Source organism: Lepus europaeus, chromosome 22 (genome assembly GCF_033115175.1).
Source record: "Lepus europaeus isolate LE1 chromosome 22, mLepTim1.pri, whole genome shotgun sequence".
NCBI lineage: Eukaryota > Metazoa > Chordata > Mammalia > Lagomorpha > Leporidae > Lepus > Lepus europaeus.
In genome coordinates this window covers 33928377-33947213 of record NC_084848.1, presented here as the reverse complement: position 1 = coordinate 33947213, position 18837 = coordinate 33928377, and the positions used below count along the sequence as shown (strand labels likewise).

At 51.5% G+C, this 18837-nt stretch overlaps 1 protein-coding gene across 8 annotated transcripts in view; it reads right to left on the bottom strand.

The window, feature by feature from the left end:
• TMEM229B (transmembrane protein 229B) overlaps positions 1–9748 on the bottom strand; it is a 59911-nt gene extending 50163 nt beyond the window's left edge. For 7 of the 8 annotated variants that reach the window (XM_062181570.1, XM_062181575.1, XM_062181578.1 and 4 more), the window contains exon 1: positions 9661–9748. The gene's annotated coding sequence lies outside the window, so the exon portion shown is untranslated. Of the gene's footprint in view, positions 1–9299; positions 9384–9660 lie in introns of those variants that run through there. The other variant, XM_062181571.1, reaches the window with a different exon arrangement.
• Positions 9749–18837: the final 9089 nt, after the last annotated feature.

Sequence of the window (18837 nt, the reverse complement as noted above, 5' to 3'; positions counted from 1 at the left end):
CACGGGAAACCTGGAAAAGAAACTCCTGGCTCCTGGTTCTTGGCTCCTGGCTCCTGGCTCCTGGCTCCTGGCTTCGGATCAGCCCAGCTCCAGGTGTTGTGGCCATTTCAAGAGTAAACCAGCAGACAGAAGACCTCTTTCTCTGTCTCTTCCTCTCTCTGCCTGTAACTCTACCTCTCAGATAAATAAATAAAAAATCTAAAAAAAAAAGAAAAGAAAAGAAAAGTCTGTGCCGTACCAACTAAAATGGTCTTTCTCACCACCACCACCCCCCAGCCCATGGAATGGTAACAGCCATAGAAATGAGTGGTGTAGGACCATAGGAGCTAGGGAAAAAGTGCAGAAACAGGGACAGACAGGGACTCAGCATCTAAACCTCAGGGGTAAGACCCCATTGCTCAGTGTAGGAGACAAAAACAGACACTAGTCACTAGCAATGGCAAATAACCCTCACTGAGTATTTGCTCCCTAACTTCTGAAAACAGAAGATGTGGCAATGAACGAGAGAACCCCAGGTCCTTAGACAGAGCTTTGTTAAAGGGAATTCAAGATAGCCTTGGCGCTGGCGCTGTGGCATGGTGGGTCAAGCCACAGCTTTCAACACCTGCATTCCATGTTGGAACACTGGATGGAATCCAGTGCGGCAATCCTCTAATTTGCCTGGGAGACAGCAGACAGCGGGTGACCCAAGTACTTGGGTCTCTGCCACCCACATGGAAGACCCAGATGGAGTTCCTGGCTCCTGGTTTTGGCCTGGCCCAGCATTTGGGGAGTGAGGCAGTAGATGGAAGGTCATTCTCTCTCTCTCTCTCTCTCTCTTTCTCTCTCTCCCTCTCTCTCTCTCGATATGTGTGTGTGTGTGTGTGTGTCTTGCTCTCCTCTGTCACTCTGCCTTTCAAATAAATAAATCTTAAAAGAAAAAAAAAAATCTCAATTCCACGAACGAAGAAGCCAGGACTTGAGTTCCTGTGCTGAGCTGACCTGATGGTTTGGTCTCGCCCTTCTAAGTAGCACTAGGGCAGCAGAGGGGCCATGTTCCCACCAGCACAGAGTCACCCGGAAGGCATCAGCTGAAGTTCCCAAGTCCTGGAGACCTATGGCACAAGCTTATCACTGCCTTCACCTGGGGCTTCTCCCCCGAGAAGATGAAAGGAGGAAGTGTTGGATTGCTGTTTTTTTAAATTCATGTATTTATTTATTTACTTGAAAGAGTGACAGAGAGAAAAGGAGAGACAGAAGAGATCGTTCACTTTCCAAATGCCTATGACAGCCAGGGCTGGCCCAGGCTGAAGCCAGGAGTCTAGGACTCCATCCGGGTCTCCCACATGGGTAGCAGGGACCCAAGTAGTTGCACCATCACCTGCTGCCTTCCCAGGCATGAAAGTTAGCAGGAAAGTGGAGGTGGGACTTGATCCCAGGCCTTCTGGTTGTTCTAAGTGGCACCTTAACCCACCGTGCCACAGTACCTTCTTGTTAAGCAAGAGGGAAATTTTGGCATTAAAATTAAATAGGGGGTGATGGGTGTTTGGAACAGCAGTTAAGACTCTGCTTGGGGCCGGCGCCGCGGCTCACTTGGCTAGTCCTCCACCTGCGGCGCAGGTACCCTGGGTTCTAGTCCCGGTTGGGGCGCCGGATTCTGTCCCGGTTGCTTCTCTTCCAGTCCAGCTCTCTGCTGTGGCCCGGGAGTGCAGTGGAGGATGGCCCAAGTGCTTGGGCCCCTGCACCCGCATGGGAGACCAGGAGAAGCACCTGGCTCCTGGCTCGGATTGGTGCAGTGTGCCAACCTTAGCAGCCATTTGGGGGGTGAACCAACGAAAGGAAGACCTTTCTCTCTGTCTCTCTCTCTCTCTCTCTCTCTCACTGTCTAACTCTGCCTGTAAAAAAAAAAAAAGACTCTGCTTGGAACACCTGCCTCCCACAGCAGGGTGCCTGGGTTCCAGGCTCTGCTACTGATTCCAACTTTCTGCTAATGTACGCCATGGGAGAGAGCAGCTAATGACTTCAGTAGTTATGTCCCTGCCACCCATGTGGAAGACCTGGATTGAGTTCTCAGCTCCTGGCTTAAGGCCTGGTCCAGCCCTGGCTGTTGCAGGCATTTGAGGAGGGAACCAGCAAATGGAAGATCTCTTTCTCTCTGTCTCTCTGCCTTGCAAATAAAATCACAATAAAAAAAAAAAGCATCTGCATTTCCATCTCCCTTTTTGTTTAGATTTATTTATTTATTTGATAGTCAGAGTTACACAGAGAGAAAAGGAGAGGCAGAGAGAGAGGTCTTCCATCCACTGGTTCACTCCCCAATTGGCTGCAACGGCCGGAGCTGTGCCAATCGGAAACCAGGAGCCAGAAGCTTCTTCCAGATCTCCTACGAGGGTGCAGGGGCCCAGCACCCGTATGGGATGCCGGCACTGTAGGCGGCAGCTTTACCCACTACACCGCAGTGCTGGCACCTTCCATCTCCCTTTACCAGCAGTGCTTAATCCACATCAGTCTTCCTTCTTACACTCCTGGGAGCTTTCAAAAAGCTCATAGAGGGGCCGGTGCTGTGGCATGGTGGGTAAAGCCGCCACCTGCAGTGCCAGCATCCCATATGGGTGCCAGTTTGAGTCCTGGCTGTTCCACTTCCAACCTAGTTCTCTGCTATGGCCTGGGAAAGCAGTGGAAGATGGCCCAACTCCTTGGGCTCCTGCAACCACATGGGAGACCCAGAAGAAGTTTCTGCTCTTGACTTTGGATCAACACAGCTCTGGTCATTGCAGCCATCTGGGGAGTGAACCAGTGGATGGAAGACCTCTCTCTCTCTCTCTCTCTCTCTCTCTCTCTCTCCATCTGCCTCTCTGTAACTCTGATTTTCAAATAAATAAATCTTTTTTTAAAAAAGCTCATGGAAAATGTGTATTATGAAAAAACACATTTCAAAATGTAGATTTCAAAATTTGGGGAACCAAAATAAGCTTCTTTAAATTTTCCATTTTTCCATGAGCATTTTTTTTTGGAAGAACAAGAGAGAGATATCTTTGGGGAGTGTGAACACTGCTGGTTCACTCCCCAAGTGTCTGCAACAGCCAGGGCTGAGCCAGCCCAAAGCCAGCACCCCAGAACTCCACCTGAGTCTCACATGTGGGTGGCAGGGACCCAAGTACTTGAGCCATCACTTGTGTGTTGTAGATGCACATTGGCAGGAAGCTGGATGGTAGAAGAGGCAGAACTCTTCCCAGGCACTCCAATGTGGCGTGTGGGTGTCCCAAGAAGCAGCTTAATCCACTGCACCACAATGTCCACTTCGTCCACAAAGCATTTCAACCAATACTCCCTCCACTTTTACCCTTTCCCCAGCATTTGCCAAGGCTGTAGAACAGACTCAGATGGATCTCAGTTCAAATTCCAGTTTGGACACTTAACAAGCGGTATGATAAAGGCCATTATGGCAAGTCATACGCAGTCTCAGTTTTTCCAGCTGTAAAATGGGGGTAATTAATAGGAGCTATTTCATTGCTGTGAGAAAAAGCAATCATATGCGAAGTGCTTAGCCCAGTGGCTGGTACGTATAAGTTCCTGATGACTGGCGGCTGTCACTGTCACTGCTATGATCACTGATGTCAGCTGAAGCTTCCTTTGTGACAAGAAGTCTCAGAGGCCTGAAATGGGCTGTCCGAGGTCACACCAGTAAATAAGGCAGGAAGCGATCCCAGCTTTCCTGATTCTTGAAGTCTTTGCCAACCATCAGTTGCCACACAAATGACATCATTGCCCAGTGACCTAGAAATCTGGGTATCTGATCACATCCAAGGAGCCAGGAGCTTCTTCCGGGTTTCCCATGTGGGTGCAGGGGCCCAAGCACTTGGGCCATCTTCTACTGCTTTCCCAGGCCATAGCAGAGAGCTGGATCAGCAGTGGAGCAGCTGGGACTCAACCTGGCACCTATATGGGATGCCAGCACTGAAGGTGGTGGCATTACCCACTGTGCCACAGCGCCAGCCCTGACAGCTGGTGATTTAAAAATGTTCATCATCTGCCAGAAACTGGAGCTTTACGGTATCTACAGGGGCCAGCACTGTAGCGTAGCAGGTTAAGCTGCCACCTGAAGTACCAGCATCCCACGTGGGCACCCATTCTAAGTCCCAGCTGCTCCACTTCCAACCCAACTCCCTGCTGGTGCACCTGGGAAAGCAGTGGAGGATGGCCCAAGTCCTTGGGCTCCTGTACCCTCAAGGAGGACCTGAAGGAGGCTCCTGGCCCTGCCCCAGCTGTTGCAGCCATCTGGGGAGTGAAGCAGCAAATGGAAAGTCTCTCTCTCTCTCTCTCTCTGCCTTTCAAATACATAAAAATAAATCTTTAAACAAAAAAGGTATCTACAGGTTAGTATCAGGAGGTCATCCCATTATTATGCTAACAACAGCACAACAAGGGGTCTGGAAGAAGGTCATGAAAATGTATATCATGAAAAAACTATGCCTAGATTTCAAATGTTATGCACCAAAATAAGCTTATCTTTTACTTCTGTTTTTTATGAACTTTGTGAAGTACCCTCGTATAAAAAATCGGGGACCGCATTTTGTCTTAACACAGTCAACTAAAGTGAGACCAAAGCCCTGGTTGCTTTACTCGTGGCTTTGGAGAGACTTTTTGATCAGGAACAAGGGGGAGGTTGCTCCTAAGCGCTAGGCAATCTAATACGGTCTTGCCAAGGACAGCATGAAAAATGACATGGGGAGGGGCTGGCATCCGAAAGGAGCACGGTTCGAGTCTCGGCTGCTCCACTTCCAATCCAGCTCCCTGCTAATGCACCTGGGAGAGCAGTAGAAGATGGCCCAAGTGCTTGGGTCCCTGCACCCATGTGGGAGACCCAGAAGAAGCTCCTGGATCCTGGCTTCAGTCTGGCCCAGCCTTGGCTATTGTGGCCATTTGAGGAGTGAACCAGCAGATGGAAGAGCTCACTTGTTCGCTCTCTCTCTCTCTCTCTCTCTCTCGCCCTCTCTCTGTCACTCTGCCTTTCAAGTAAGTAAAAAAGAAAGTATCTTTTAAAAAATAAATAAATAAGGACATGGAGGCTGCCAGGGGGTTAACAGCAGCCTCCTGAGAGTGCTCCAAAGAATGGCAGTTACTGTCTACAAGGTGGGCTCCTGGCTGCCCCGGGCCTGCCCCTCCACTGACTCAGGAAGCAATGGAACTGTGGAGCACCAGGAAGCACGTTTTCTCTGGAAGCATGAATCGCCCCTCTGAAGTTCAGCAAAGAATCCTCTCTTTGTGGCCCTACAGTCTCCTTCTTGGCTGGCATCCTAACTCCTCGGGGCTGGTGTCAAGGCCCCACTAAGACGCACAGTGAGTGACCTTTCCGAGAGGAGTCACGGACCACTCCAGAAGCTCAGAGGACAGGGGTGCCCCTTGAAAATGGAAACAGTGAATGACTGAACCAGCTAGAAGGCCTTCGTCCTCCAAGGCCAAGTGTGAAAGCAGCCGGAAGCAGATAGTCCAGTACGTTCTGAACGTGGAAAGAACAGTGTGTTCTGGAAAGGAAAGGAGAGGCAGAGAGCGCTCTCGCCATAAAGTCCTCTTACCTGCTCAGGCTCCACACATTGGCTGGCAGGATCGGCAGGTTGGAGCAGTAACCCGAGGACACAAGACCTGCCCACGCAGCCTGCTGCCCCTCATTTCAAATATGTCACCCCTTCTGCAACACCAGCCGTGAGGGGAGCCAAGAGCCCCAAAAGGCCCTAGTCTGCCTGGGAGGCAGCAGAGTTACGGACCACAGAGACCTGGGTGCTCAGAAATGGAGATTGGCAATGACTGGTTGCTCTTGAGGTTGCCAGACCAGACTACAACCTACCCCAGAGCAGAAACACCAGCACCAGGAGAGGATGAGGAGTTGCCTTTCATCACTGTCCTCCCAAGGAGCGGGGGCCAACATCTCACTGTGGCGTCAACCCCACTAAATGTACACCCAGGGAACTGGTTTAAAATGGACATGGAATTCAGCTCCATGGCGGAGGAGGGCAGGCGTCGCCATCTGCAGCCTGATGGAGGGAGCCCTGGGAAGGGGGCAGGGCCTCCTCCACATCCTGGGACCGTGATGAACGACTTCCTCAACCCTGCCTGTGTGTGCCTGGGTAAAACTCATCTTTTCCTCCCTCCAGCCCAGCAGCAGGGAGCAGCCCACAGCTCAGAGTCTGAGGCCAATGTGCATCTTGAACCAAGCACTCAGGTGTCTGAATTCTACCAACGCATCTTTATCTCCCAGCGAACAAATGTGACCCTCCAATTAGGGTACGTGATTCTAAATACTCTTAAACCCCAGGAAAGGAAAACTTCCTGAACACATGTGTTCACCCACACCCACCACAGCTAACGTGTAACTCTCAGTGTGACTCAGTTTCCCTTAAGGGGCGGGCATTGTGGTGCAGCAGGTTAAGCGGCTGCTTCAGCTACCACATCCCTCACCAGCATTGCCAGCTGGAGTCCTGACTGCTCGGCTGCTTGTCCTGCTAATGCATCCTGGGAGGCTGCAGGTGTGGCTCAAGTGCGGAGGGCCCCTGCCAACCAGTGGGAGACAAGGATGGAGTATGGCCCGACCCAGCCTTGGTGGTTGTGAGCATTTGGGGAGTGAACCGGCAGATGGAAGATAACTTCTCTCTCTCTCTCTCTCTCTCTTTCTCTTTCAAGTAGATGAAAGTAATTAAGTAAACATTAAAAAAAAAAAAAAAAAGGCAGGGAGGGGGCCAGAATAAGCAATCATGCCGCTTCTTCCAAAGTCAGCCTACATCTCCCTTTTCAGATACAAAGGCTCTGAGTCCTGAGAAGTTTGAGGGGCAGGGAACCCAGCCAAAGGCTGCCTTGAACTTCAAAATTCTTCCAACACCCCCTCCTCGGACAGGTACTGCCTGAAGGACGGGAGCTGAGGTTTTGCCAAGTCATAAATGATCCACACCTTACAAGGAACGTTCCTGAGATTAAACAATACTACTGCTAATAAAACACTACCCACCTTGTGTGTTAAGGTGGGGGGGGGGGTGTGAATCGATATTTGTGTTCACGCTAGCAGTAGGAGAGTCAGCTGTCCCTTCCCTCAAGGACAGCCAGATCTGATAGGGCTGCTGGGCAGGACCACACTGCTCCACTGGACTGTCCCTCCCCAGCGCTCTCCTTTAGCAACACTGTAGACCCTGCTCCAGGCTCCGAGGGTAACTGTCACTGACGCCCAGCTGAACAACCATCTGCCAGATAAGCCCCCACCAGAAAGGAGCTCCAAGAAGTTCCAGAGAGCAGAGGGAAAGAGAGAAACACCCGGCTGCCTGCGGGCTGTAGCAGGGCTCCTCTACACTTCTAAAGCCAGCATCGAGCTTCCCCTATCTCAAAAGCTGTAATTTAGCCCCTTCCCGTAAAACAACACCCTTCCCTTGAAAAAACAATACGTAAATCTGATACAACTGAAATAAACAGTTTAGTGCTCACTCACTCACTTAAGATCTTTCCGCCAAGGACCCAAGGCTCTTAAATCACTTCACAAATGCAAAAAATTCATGCCTCATCACTTTCAAAGAGGGGGTCAGGGGAGTTATGGGGTTCTCCATCATCGCACTGTCAGAATCTGTAGGGTACAGCCAGTCCGCAGAAAAGCCCACTCTCTCATCACTGCAGGAGTGGGGGGCAGGTCTCCAGCACCTGGCCTGACTTTAGCCACGATTTCCAGGGACACAGATCTCATTCAGCTCAGGGGACACCGTCTTCACCTGCTACGCGTTTGTGGTCCTGAAACCTCCCTGGAGCCCTGTCTTTTCAAGTTGCCAAAGTCAACATTAATCAGCTTCTCATTCCCTCCAAGGACCAGCTCCCCCCACCGGCCTCCCCATCTTTCCAGTTGCTATCTCTGTCTCCAAACTCAAAGCTTCATTTCAGCCCACCCTCTCATGTCTCTAGAGCAAGGTGCCCTGGCAGGCCTGCTCCCAGCCCCTCTACTCATTAGCTCACTCTTGGGAGCAGGCAGGAGAGACACCGGGTAGTCCAGACCCTGTCTCCAGAGGCACACAGATGAATCTAAGTTTCCAACCAGGATAAACCTGAGCTCCGAAGGGCATCCTGCCCCATGATGGGGGCCCCTGGTCACAGGCAAGCCAGCCTGGAGCAGGCGGCACCTGCAACCTGGAGACATGGGGTCAGGGGTTGGGGACCTGGGACCTAGCTCTTGGTTTTCTTGCAAGAAAGACCCTGAAGCAGTCCCAGGGCAGGCCATTGAGCTCTGGCCTGGGCTCCTCTTCCTAGTACAGCAGGGCCTCTGTGTGAGTCCCGGCTCATTGGTTACTAGGGTGGTGAGAACACAGAGCGCAGTCCCCAGGGGGGCGCTGGCAGACGCCTCCCTGGGGTCCTGCTCTTATCCTCTGGGAAGAACCTTGAAGCAGCCTCTGACCTGCACCCAGACGCTGCACCTCGGGCAACCAAACATATCCCCAAGGAGACCCTGGAGCGAGAAAGGAGCCACAGTCAGCCGAGGAGCGCAGGGGGTCCGCCTCTGGCTGGGCACGCACGGAGGGGAAGGAAGACACCTGGGAAAGCCGCCAGAGCCTGCGTCCTTGCCAGAAGCAGGGCTGTAATGCTCTCCATCCCAGCCCTCCAGCGCCCGGCGAGGCAGGTGGAGAGTGGCAGCCCGGGGGCTGAGCCAGCCTTGGCATGGCCCTGGGCAGAGCAGGACGCCCAGGTGCGCAGTCCCCCAGCTTCGCCAGCCTCCGCCGCAGAAGGCAGCAGGTCCTTTTGGCGGCGCCCCCTCCCCTTCCGCAAAGTCCTCCGCCTCAAACTCAGCAGGGGCCGGGCTTCCAGCGCCAAGCCCTGGCTCCCCAGTTCCACCCAGACGGGCGCCCTCCTCCGTCCTCCCGAGGCAGCCTGCGGGGTGCTCTCCGCCGGGGGAAGAGGTGTCCACCCTCCGCGGCCGGCGATCCCCGGCTATGGCCCCTTCCCCCTCGTCTCGCCCCGACACCCCTTTGTTTCAGGCCGGGAAAGTTGCCAAGGTGCACCCCCTTCCCCAACACGCCCCCCTGGGCGCCCATCCCCCTCAGGGAAGCCAAGCCTCGGGCGCACCAAATGATCTGCAGCTCGCTCTCGGGCCCGGGGCAGCCGCTTCGAAACCGAAAGCAAAGAGAGGAAGCGAAATCCGGCAGTGCCCCCAGCCGGGGCGCCCGGTCTTCCCCATCACTGCCCCCATCGCCCGCGCCCCCCGGCGCTCGGCGCTGCCCGGCCGGCGCGGCCACCTCTCCAGGCGGCCGGCGGAAAGGCCTCTCTTTCTCTCTCTCTCTGCGGGCATCGAGGACACCTACCGGTGCGGGGTCGGGGCGGCGGGCAGGGGCAGGGGCAGGGCAGGGCCGGCCGCCCGCCGGGCGCAGGTGCGGCCAGGAGCGCCGTCTCCCCGGCAGGCTCCGCTCCTCCTCCCGCGCCGGGACTCGGGGCGCTCTCCTGCGCCGCCTGCTCCCCGCCCCCACGCCCGGTGCTCCGGCTCCCCCCGCGCCGACTTGCGGGCCGCGCGTCCCCGTCCCCCCCCCCACCCCCAGCCGCCTGGCCCTCGGCGCCGCGCCTAGTCCCGCAGCGCTCGCCGGCGCGGGGGCCGGGGGGCTGCAGCCGCCGCGGCTCCGGAGCAACGGAGCCCCTCGCTGCGGCGGCGGCGGCGGCGGCGGCACTCACCCATAGTACGGATGCGGTGCAAACTGCACATGCTCCTGTCTGACAGGCGCTCTGCCCCCGGCCCGGCTTAACTCCTTGCTCACCCGCCGGCGCCGACCTGGCCGCTTCCTGCAGCAGGGGGCGCCGGCCCTGTCCTCGGCTCCGGGGCCGCAGCAGCGCAGGTGGGGCTGTGATGCAGGGCTCCCCGCCACCCCGCCTGCATTTAAGGTGTCCGCAGTGGGAAGGGGGCACCTCCCAGCTCGCAGGAGTCGCTGGGACCGCGTGTATAGCATCCACTGTGGGTGTCCCGCAGGCCTGGGCTCCCTGAGAACCACCCGTGCCCTGGTGTTGCAGGCCCACTGTGCGCCGGCCTCGTGAAACAGCCGTGCAAGGCCTTTTGTTTTTTATGATCCCCATCTCCAAGATGGAGAAACTGAGGCCTATGGAAGTGGAGGAATTTGCCTATGGCGAGGGCTGCGCCTCCAACGTCTACGATTTCATGTGTGCCGCCAAGATAAACGGAATGTGTTCCTTATGAGGTCAGTCTGCATTCCTGTATTGGGAGGTGAATGTAATGGCTGTCATCCTGCAAGCCTGCGGATTCCATGATATGGAATGTGGGAAATACCAGGCAGGAATACCCTGCGGAAAGGATGGGCTGGGGTGGGAACGAAATCCCCATTCCCACGCAGAGCCTGGGTCCTGGCGCTGGCCACCTCGGCCAAGAAGAAAGGACATTCTATTTATGCATTTATTTTAGATTTATTTATATATTTATCTATCTATTTATCTATTTATTTATTTGGCAGCAGAGTTACAGAGAGAGAGATCTTGCATCCATTGGTTCACTCCCAAATGGCCACAATGGCCGACGCCGGGTCTGGCCAAAGCCAGGATTCTGGAATTCCATCCAGGTCTCCTACGTGGGTGGCAGGAGCCCAAGTACTCAGGCCATTTTCCTCTGTCTTCCCAGGCATGTTGGCAGGGAGCTGGCTTGGAAGTGGAGGAGCCCGCACTCAAACCAGCACTCATATATGGGATGTGTTGCAGGGAGCGGCTTAAACCACTGTGCCACAGCACCAGCCCCCAGGAATGCCCTTTTCTGATTCTCATGCAGACTCACTGTGTCTCTGGGCCTGATCCAGGCATCAAGGCTGTTTCTCAGTCTCCAGGGAGAGCAAATGGGGAGAGGGAAGACAAGAGAGATTGCTACCTGTACCCCCTCCCTTTGTTTAAAATATTTTTTATTATTTGCTCAAGAGACAGAGAAGAGAGGGTTCCCACCCACTGGGTCCCTTCTCAAGTACCCATGGAACTCAGTTCCAGTCTCCCACATGGATGGAGGAGCCCAGTCGCTCAAGCTGTCACCACTGCCTTCCCAGAGGCTGCATTCGCAGGAAGCTGGCGTCAGGAGCCAGAGCTAGGAATTGAGCCCAAGCGTTCCAATGTGGGACATGGGCATCTTAACTGCTGTGCTAAAGGCCTGCCTCCTTACCCTTTTTAAACCTTAAGCCATGCCCTCAGGAGTTCAAGCCAGAGGCCAGTGCTGTGGCATATTGGGCTAAGCCTCCACCTGCAGTGCCGGCATCCCACATGGGCACAGGTTCGAGTCCTGGCTGCTCCTCTTCCAATCCAGCTCTGCTGTGGCCTGGGAAAGCAGTGGAAGATGGAACAACTCCTTGGGCCCCTGCACCCATGTGGGAGACCTGGAAGAATCTCCTGGCTCCTGGCTTCAGATTGTCTCAGCTCTGGCCAATGCAACCATCTGGGGAGTGAACCAGAGGATGGAAGATCGATCTCTCTCTCTCTCTCTCTCTCTCTCTCTCTCTCTCTCTTCCTTTCACTGCCTGTAACTCTGCTCTCAAATAAATAAATAAAATCTTAAGTCAGCGAACTCTAAAGGCTTCCATAGCCATGGCAACTCATGACTAGAGCCTAGGGAGATTACTGACGCCATGAACAGGAGTGCCAAATTGTTAAGTCAGCAACAGGAGTCACTGTGTACTTACATCCCATGTGGGATCTGTCCCTAATGTGTTGTCTAATGTGCAGTGATGCTATAACTAGTACTGAAACAGTATTTTTACACTTTGTGTTTCTGCGTGGGTACAAACTGATGAGATCTTTACTAATTATATACTGAATCGATCTTCTGTATATAAAGATAATTGGAAATGAAAAAAGGAAAAACCTGGTGTTAAATTGGAAATGGCATAGAAAATTAATTAATTTTTTAAAAAGAATATATTATGTAAGATCTCTGTCTTTAATGTACTGTACACTCTTATTTAATGCTATAACTAGTACTCCAACAGTATTTTTTTTTTCACTTTGTGTTGCTATATGGGGGCAAACTGTTGAAATCATTACCTAATATATACTAAACTGATCTTCTGTATATAAAGAGAATTGAAAATGAATCATGATGTGATTGGAAGGGGAGAGGGAGCGGGAAAGGGGAGGGTTGTGGGCGAGAGGGAAATTTTGGAAGGGGGAAGCCATTGTAACCCATAAGCTGTACTTTGGAAATTTATATTCATTAAATAAAAGTTTAATTAAAAAAAAGAAAGAACAAAAGTCAAACACAAAAAACCACCTCCTTAAAAAAATAATAATAAATAAATAAAATCTTAAAAAAAAAAAAGTTCAAGGCAGCATGGAGTCTTCTAAGAAAAGGAACCTAAGGTTCACCCAGCAGGGCTGCTTTTCTCTGAACCTGAACCTACCCTGATCCTATGTCTTCCCATAATTGTCTGATGGGGCCCTGAGTCTTCCCTTAACCTCCTGAACCTGCCCAGGGTGTTTAAAGATCAACAAAGGTGCATCCCAAAACGGGGGGTAGACAATGAGGACAAGGAATTCTAAGCTTATTCCAATATATACCCTGCTCTTGACTGCCCACGCCACTCTTATGGAAAATACTGGTTTCCAACAAGGAGGAGTTACATTGGGTTCCTCAAACCAGTATAGGAAATACATAGCCACGTGGAGCCAGTGCCAAGAGTTTCCAATCTTCCTCTGTATAGTGGAGAGAATATGCCTTCTTCATAAGCATTCTGTGACAGCGTAATGTCTGAAGTCCTCCGCACAGGAAGGTCGTTCTACAACAGGGATCTGTTTTCTGTGGGAGCAAAGGCTGGGGGGAGGGGAAGGGGGCAGCGCTATAGGCAGGCATACAGGCTGTCCCCGGGACATTGTCAGAGAGGCAGTGGACAGCCCCATCTCAGGGACTCTGGGGAGATGCAGCTTCCGTTACTCAGTCAGTAAGGTCTGTCTGAGGAAGCGAGACACCTGCTAGGCTCCCCACCCGGGGGGCCTATTGCACCTGCTCTTGTTCTCTCACTGGGCCTGGGCTGGCGCGGCTCTCTCCCGGGCTCTGGGAGGCAGCACTGTGCAGAGGAAAGCAATAAAGAGCTGGAAAGGCAGGAGGTCTGAGTTCCCGGCATCTGATCCATTAGGCATAGTAGGCGCAGTGCCGAGTGCCAACAGTATTTTTAGGGGCCCACAGAAATGAATTTCTTATAAAATCAGAGGCAAAAAATAAACCTTGAGGTCAAAGACAATGTTTTCGTATATAATATTAATATTTTCTTCCTTAGGATAGAAGCTGTGGTCTAGAAGTTGAGATGCCAGTTACAGACTCAGAAGGGAGGGTTAGGAACTACAGCACAAGGCTGCTGTCATCTGGTCTCTCCACTTCATCCTTGTCTCTTGTGGACTTCACAATGGGATCCGAGTTTCCTGCCTTCCTCCCTTAGGGATATTTCTTCCTACCTATAGTTTATAAACTGCCTTAAAGTGGACATATCTTCTGTTTAGGGGTAGGGCCCGATTTTTTTATCCTCTTATCATAAATGAGGATGTCAAGGCTCGAGAGGGTGTATGGTTTAGTCAAGGTTAGACTGCTAGTGAAGACAAAATGCTGTTCAGGCTCAGGTCTCCTGGCCTCCCACCCTAGGTCCCTTCCATCTGCACCAAGAAGAAGTCAAATAAAATCAGGTGTGTAGAGGACAGAGCAGTCTGCTGCAGCAGAGGCCCTAAAAATAGCATCTGGAGCAATGAGTGGGTCCCCTGGCTTTTCACGGGGAGAATGTCAAGACCGGCGTGCCGCGTTGCGAGCAGCGACGGGAAGGTGAGCGCAGGGGAAGGTAGGCATGGAAATTCTAGCTGTGGTGATTCAAGTCCAGATTGGCGATGGAGGGACCCAGAGTCTGAAAAAATGTGTTGTGGTCACGCACACTGAGGACTGCCGGCCTCCCTCGCCTTTTGTCCTTTCTAAGCAAGGGGAGCAAGGCAGAGCCACTTGGTGCAGGCAGAAGTCCATTTGAGTTCAGACTCCACATCCTTGTTTATTTATTTGAAAGGCAGAGCAACCAAGAGAGAGAGACCTGGGAGAGAGAGAGAGAGAGAGAGAGAGAGAGAAAAGAAGAAGAAGAAGAAGAAGAAGAAGAAGAAGAAGAAGAAGAAGAAGAAGAAGAAGAAGAAGAAGAAGAAGAAGGAGAAGGAGAAGGAGAAGGAGAAGGAGAAGGAGAAGAAGAGGAAGAGGAAGAGGAAGAAGGAGAAGGAGGAGGAGGAGAAGGAGAAGGAGAAGGAGAAGGAGAAGGAGAAGAAGAAATGAGAGAAGAGAGGAGAGAATCCATTTGCTGGTTCCCTCCCCAAATGCCCTTAACGGTAGGGGCTTGGCCAGGAGTCAGGAACTTCTTCCAGGTCTCCTATGTGGGTGACAGGGGCCCAAGTACTTGAGCCTTAATCTGCTGTTTTTCAGATGCATTAGCACGAAGCTGGATCAGAAATGAAGGCGGGACCAAATCCCAGGCACTCCAAAATAGGATGCAGGCATCCCACGTGGCATCTTAACTCGCTGCACCACAACAACCATCCTTGGATGTCTTTTTTTTTTTTTTTTTTTTTGAGATTTACTTATTTATTTGAAAGGCAGAGCAACAACAGAGAGAAGGAGGGATCTTCCAGCTGCTGGTTCACTCCCCGCATGGGCCAGACTGAAGCCAAGAGCCTGGAACTCCACGCAGGTCTTCCACACGGGTGGCAGGGATCCAAGTACTTGAACCATCACCTGCTGCCCCCCAGAGTGTGCATTAGCAGGAAGCTGGAGTCAGAAGCAGAGTAGCCCAGACTCAAACCAGGCACTGTGATACGGGATGCTCGTGCCCCAGGCAGCAACTTAATCCCGAGTCACACGCCCACCCCCACGTTGGATGTCGCAGGCAGCTCATTTCACCATTCTCAGCCCATTGCCTCATCTGCCAGATGGAAATGGCAATAACACCCAGACAGCTGCTTGTTGGTTGCAAGAAGAAGGTGGTGCAGTGAGGTGCTTCGCATGGCAGGCGCATAGTACACGGGAGTAAGTGGCAGAAGTGCCATACTGACATGGAAAGCCCCTCCCACATTTAGGCAGTTAATGGTCGTTCTTGCCCACCACTGGGCAGGGAAAAGAAGAGTCTTCCAAGCATCCTGTTAGCCGCTATGGTGCCTTGAACATGTTACGTGCTTGGACAAATTTGAGACAAGAATTTTCTGCCTTTCCTCCCAAGCAAACCATCCACAAAGGGGTTGCTCTTGTCCTCCACCGTAAGTAATTTTCTTGATGACTTTCAAAGGGAATCAGAAAGATCTCTTTCTGCTTGTTAGAGAGGATTGGTTCCCTGGGGGTTGCCCTCTGACCAAAAGCCAGAAGAGATATGGCTCAAGAGAGTGATTCCGCGGAGGGACTGGCCGGCAGCCAGGTCAGAAAGGGTCTGGAGGGAGCTGGAGTGTGGAAACCGGAGATCAGGAGGAGAACACGTCCAGTCTGCTGCAGATGCTTTGATAAGACAGACAGGAGTGAGGCAGAAGCAGGAGAAAGATCGAAGGCAAAGGCAATCTCAATGTTGAGATCACTCGGATCTGCTTGATGGGAAACAGCTAATCGGAGAGACCTGGAGAACGGGGATGTGTGGCTATGGTCTTGTCGGGAGGAGGTCAAGGTAATAGGCTGGCATTTGAAAATAGGGGGACTTTGCGACAGCCCCTTCTTGAAATAGGGAGGAAAGGAGACATCAAGAAGCTAAAGGGTTGAACCTCTGTCATTTAGAATTCTGTGACCGTAAGCTACAGAAATTGACTTGAGCTATCTTAAGTCTAGAAGAAACTTTCTGGAAGGATATGATCCAGTGGCTCACGTAACTGAAGGGAATGCTGGCGTAAACAAGCTTGAAAAGGCGAAGATCGGGCCAGCTTTGGGAGCCATTGAGAAGCTCACCAGGGCTTTGCTGCCAGAACCAGCAGACCCCAATTCTTCTTCTATTTTTTAATCACTTCTTCTCAACGTAAAGAGCCCAATTTGCTTCCCTCTTGACCAGGGAAGGGTTCAGTAGGAGCCCCCTAGTGTAAGCCCGGCCAGCACCACACATCTTGAATGAAAGAAATCAGGGATGTTGTCAAACGGAAAGGCTGTTAAAAAGACCCCAAAGAACTGGCACCGCGGCTCACTTGGCTAATCCTCCACCTGTGGCACAGGCACATCGGATTCTAGTCCTGGTTGGGGCACCGGATTCTGTCCCAGTCACTCCTCTTCCAGTCCAGCTCTCTGCTGTGGCCCAGGAAGGCAGTGGAGGATGGCCCAAGTCCTTGGGCCCTGCACCTGCATGGGAGACCAGGCTCCTGGAAGCACCTGGCTCCTGGCTTCGGATCAGTGCAGTGCGCCGGCCGCAGCGTGCCAGCCATAGCTGCCATTTGGGGGGGTGAACCAACGGAAAAAAGGAAGACCTTTCTCTCTGTCTTTCTCTCTCTCACTGTCAAAAAAAAAAAAAAAAAAAAAAAAAAAGACCCCAAAGAGCAAATATTCACGAAAAGGGCAAACAAGTGCTTGGGCATTCACAGCGGACTCAGAACCGCTGTAAGGGTCTTCTTTCTTTTCTTTTCTTTTTTTTTTTTTCCAGACTTTATTTTGCAGAGTGGTTTGAGAATTATAGAAAAATTGAGTAGAAGGTACAGAGGTTGCCCATGCACCTCCAGACCCATAAACAACATTCCCTACCCGAGTCTTTGTAACAGTTCACAAGCCTGCATTAACACATCGTTATCACCTGAAGCCTGTAGTTCACATTAGGTTCACTCTTGTTGTATACTTTATGGGTTTGGGCAAATGTATAACGGCATGTGTTCACCATAATAGTATCATACAGAATCGTTTCATAGCAAGTCTGGCACTGTGGTGCAGCAGGTTAAGCTGCCACCTGCGACCCCAGCATATCGTACTGAAGCACTGGTTGGAGTCCTGGCTGCTCCTCTTCCCATCCAGCTCCCTGCTAATGCACCTGAGAAAGCATCAGAAGATGGCCCAAAAACTTGGATCCCTGCCACCCATGTGGGAGACTCGGATGGGCTTCCAAGCTGCTGGCTTCTGCTTGGCTCAGCACCAGCTGTTGCAGCCCTTTGGGGAGCAAATCAGCAGATGGAAGATCTCTGTATGTCTGTCTGTCTGTGTGTGTGTGTGTCTCTGCCATTCTTCTTTCAAATAAGTAATTTTTTTTAATAAAAGGCTAGTTTCAGGGTCATAAAAATTCTCTCTGCTCCGCTGATTCATCCCTCCCCTCCCTCCACCCACCCCAGGCAGCCACTGATCTTTTCACTGTCTCCGTAGTTTTGCCTCTTCTGGGATGTCATGCAGTTGGGATCAGACAATTTATAGTCTTTCCAGATTGGCTTCTTTCCTGTCGTAATATGCACTTCCATCTCCTCCAGGTCATCTCACAGCTTGGTAGCTCATTTCTTTCTAGCACTGAGTGGTATTCCATTGTCTGGATGTACCACAGCTTGTTCGACACTCAAGGACATGGTAGCTGCGTCCAAGTTTCGGAAATAAAGAATAAAGCTGATGTAAACTGGGGGCAGGTGTAGGTGTTTGTGTGCACACACATTTTGAGCTCCTTTGGGTAAATATCAAGGAACCTGCTTGCTGAACTGTATGGTGAGAGTATATTTAGTTTTATAAGAAATCTGCAAACTGTCCTCCAAAGTGACTGCACCATCTTTGCATTCCCACGAGTAATGAATGAGAGTTCCTGTTGCTCCATATCCCCACCAGCATTTGGTGATGTCAGGGTTCTGGACATTATAACAGGTCTGTAGGCCAGCTCATTCTTCCTTGTAACCTTCTTGGCTGTGAGAAATGGTGAAAGGACCGGGTAAGCCCCAAGAAAGCAGCAAGAGGCTCTACAGCTACAGACAGAAAGACAAACATTGCCGGATAAGATCACTTCTCATGCTGGGGTTGGTGTAAAGCCGAGTGACACTTCATTGTCACCCAAAGTCTGTAATTTACATGAGGGTAAATCCATATTGCATTACAAGGGCAGACTTTGTGTGGATTTTCTACAGCTATGAGCAATGCTCAGGAATGGGTAAATTGTGCCAGGGAAAGAAATGCAAAAGAAACGATATCCTTGAATGTTTATAAAATGTTGCAGAGGGATGGAAAGAGGTACCAGTGTAGGGAGAAGAGGCATTAGGCCTTGGGGAAGCAATTCAATGACTGCAGGTTTACCAGAAGGTTTGATATCGACGTGTCCATGTGGGAAAGGGAAAGAGCTCTCAAAATAATGTGTCCTGCTACTTTGGGGATATTTAAAAGTCATGCCCTCTCCCCTCTCTCCCTCTCTCTCTCTCTCTCTCTCTTTTTTTTTTTTTTTTTTTTTTTTTGGTCATCAGAAAGAAAATGCAGTGGTTAGGGCTTATGCAGTGACTCACAAACACCTTGAGTCAGAAAATAAAGAACTCACGATTCAGTGATTATGTGAATTCATCCATAAAGCATCAAGACGTTAATGTGAGTGCACCAGGACAGCCCAGAAAATCAGCGCAGGTTCAGGTTCATAAGTCCAGCGATCTGTCACAAGGGTGAAGGCCAGTGCTGAGGAAGTCAAAGCAAGAACGTGAACACACATTGAGACCACACCACATGGTTGTGACTCTTTTAGGGAGTAGAGTTGGCTCTATTCCCTGAACCCTGGGGAGAGCCCAACTCCACCCCCACCCCTGACTCTGCTGCTCCCATTTCCAACTCAGCAGTCAGCCCTGATGCTGGGCAAATGTAAAAGAATTTCTGCCTTGGAGATTAAAACCCGAAGCCCAAGCTGGTCACCTCCCGTCTGTGCCTCCCTTTGCCGGGACACAAGGAGCTTAGCAGTCTGAGAG